This window comes from Ictalurus punctatus, chromosome 2 (genome assembly GCF_001660625.3).
Source record: "Ictalurus punctatus breed USDA103 chromosome 2, Coco_2.0, whole genome shotgun sequence".
Classification (NCBI taxonomy): Eukaryota; Metazoa; Chordata; class Actinopteri; order Siluriformes; family Ictaluridae; genus Ictalurus; species Ictalurus punctatus.
In genome coordinates, this window is record NC_030417.2 from 13,622,951 (window position 1) to 13,625,767 (window position 2,817).

Consider the following 2,817-nt stretch of genomic DNA (forward strand, 5'->3'; position numbering starts at 1 on the left):
ACAATAAATAATAAGTCTATTCAATGAAAGTAAAGGTCAGTGTTTAATCAAAAATGTTAAAGAAATGAATGAAATAATAATTTAAAAAAATTGGTTGATCGATTTAGTTTAATACAGGTTCTCATATTCATGGCTTTATTTTCCTGTAAGGTGACAAGTGATATTCTGAAAGTTTTCTGGATTTCTTATCATTCTTATATGATTACTTGCTCTTTTTTTCCTGCTGTGGGTTTTAGTCCATCATCCAGATGGTGGTGGTTGAGGAGATTCCCTCGCCCCCATACAATGAATAGCGCTTTGATTTTACAGGCTTGGTTGGTTTCCAAGGATTTTAGGAGGACGAGCGCGTGGCTCATTGTTACTGTTACATTTATTTTTTCTTTCAGGTGGCAGGTGGAGTTAGCCGGCGGTAGGTTTGAGCTATATGGCGGTAGGTTGGCGGTATATGGCGGTATATGGCGGGAGGTGGAGTTCGACGTCGATGAAGGTCTTCTTCGCTTAGCCCCGTCCTAGCTCACGGTACGGAGCCAGGCAAAAGTCTTAATGTGTCCCTTAGGCCGGTTAGCTCAGATGGTTAGAGCGTGGTGCTAATAACGCCAAGGTCACGGGTTCGATCCCCGTACGGGCCATGAGATGCTCTTATCTTCAGACAAATTCTCAGGACTGATTCACTGACAAGCCAACACGGTGCTCGACTGCCTTCAGCAATAGCCAAGAAAACACTGATTTGTGCGAGGCCACACCTTTTTAAGCCTCTACGGTTTGTGGCTCCTTGCTTCCTTTAAATTTATTATTTTTTTCTTTCAGGTGGCAGGTGGAGTTAGACGGCAGTAGGGAACCATAGAGAAAGCCAGATGGCGCAAAATTCAGGAATTTTTAAAAAAAAATATATAGTTATTTCTATTTGCTTTTGTACATAAAGTTGAAAGAACAAAGCTATATAAAATAAAGCTCAAGCTGACAGGTTTTCTTTTGGGTTGCACCATGTTTTCATTCATCAGTATCTTCACAAATAAACCCAGTCACTACACATTAAGACGGTGATTAAACCTCATTCTTTTGTCTTTACAAATAGAGATATTTACATGGATGGGCGGCCATTCAGAGTGATCATTCTGTAATATCTTTCTTTTGTCTCTATAGATAAAGAGATAGTTGCATTGCTGGGCGAACATTATCACCTGATTTTGTGAGAAATGACTTTGCAGGAAACGCCCACTTTTTGCTAACGTCTGCGGTAATTGCTAACATTTAAACATTCAGCCTACAATAAATAATAAGTCTATTCAATGAAAGTAAAGGTCAGTGTTTAATCAAAAATGTTAAAGAAATGAATGAAATAATAATTTTTAAAAATTGGTTGATCGATTTAGTTTAATACAGGTTCTCATATTCATGGCTTTATTTTCCTGTAAGGTGACAAGTGATAATCTCAAAGTTTTCTGGATTTCTTATCATTCTTATATGATTACTTGCTCTTTTTTTCCTACTGTGGGTTTTAGTCCATCATCCAGATGGTGGTGGTTGAGGAGATTCCCTCGCCCCCATACAATGAATAGCGCTTTGATTTTACAGGCTTGGTTGGTTTCAAAGGATTTCACGAGGACGAGCTCGTGGCTCATTGTTACTGTTACATTTATTTTTTCTTTCAGGTGGTAGGTTTGAGCTATATGGCGGTGGGTTGGCGGTATATGGCGGTATATGGCGGCAGGTAGAGTTCGACGTCGATGAAGGTCTTCTTCGCTTAGCCTCTACGGTTTGTGGCTCCTTGCTTCCTTTAAATTTATTATTTTTTTCTTTCAGGTGGCAGGTGGAGTTAGACGGCAGTAGGGAACCATGGACAAAGCCAGATGGCGCAAAATTCAGGAATTTTTTTTTTACAAAATATAGTTATTTCTATTTGCTCTTGTACATAAAGTTGAAAGAACAAAGCTATATAAAATAAAGCTCAAGCTGACAGGTTTTCTTTTGGGTTGCACCATGTTTTCATTCATCAGTATCTTCACAAATAAACCCAGTCACTACACATTAAGACGGTGATTAAACCTCATTCTTTTGTCTTTACAAATAGAGATATTTACATGGATGGGCGGCCATTCAGAGTGATCATTCTGTAATATCTTTCTTTTGTCTCTATAGATAAAGAGATAGTTGCATTGCTGGGCGAACATTATCACCTGATTTTGTGAGAAATGACTTTGCAGGAAACACCCACTTTTTGCTAACGTCTGCGGTAATTGCTAACATTTAAACATTCAGCCTACAATAAATAATAAGTCTATTCAATGAAAGTAAAGGTCAGTGTTTAATCAAAAATGTTAAAGAAATGAATGAAATAATAATTTTTAAAAATTGGTTGATCGATTTAGTTTAATACAGGTTCTCATATTCATGGCTTTATTTTCCTGTAAGGTGACAAGTGATATTCTGAAAGTTTTCTGGATTTCTTATCATTCTTATATGATTACTTGCTCTTTTTTTCCTGCTGTGGGTTTTAGTCCATCATCCAGATGGTGGTGGTTGAGGAGATTCCCTCGCCCCCATACAATGAATAGCGCTTTGATTTTACAGGCTTGGTTGGTTTCCAAGGATTTTAGGAGGACGAGCGCGTGGCTCATTGTTACTGTTACATTTATTTTTTCTTTCAGGTGGCAGGTGGAGTTAGCCGGCGGTAGGTTTGAGCTATATGGCGGTAGGTTGGCGGTATATGGCGGTATATGGCGGGAGGTGGAGTTCGACGTCGATGAAGGTCTTCTTCGCTTAGCCCCGTCCTAGCTCACGGTACGGAGCCAGGCAAAAGTCTTAATGTGTCCCTTA

The 2,817-nt window shown here is 39.0% G+C and overlaps 1 non-coding gene across 1 annotated transcript; it reads left to right on the plus strand.

Annotated features, from left to right (window-relative positions):
• The first annotated feature begins 555 nt into the window (after positions 1–555).
• Positions 556–629, plus strand: trnai-aau (transfer RNA isoleucine (anticodon AAU)). Its single transcript has one exon. It is a non-coding gene; the product is annotated as a tRNA-Ile (tRNA).
• Positions 630–2,817: the final 2,188 nt, after the last annotated feature.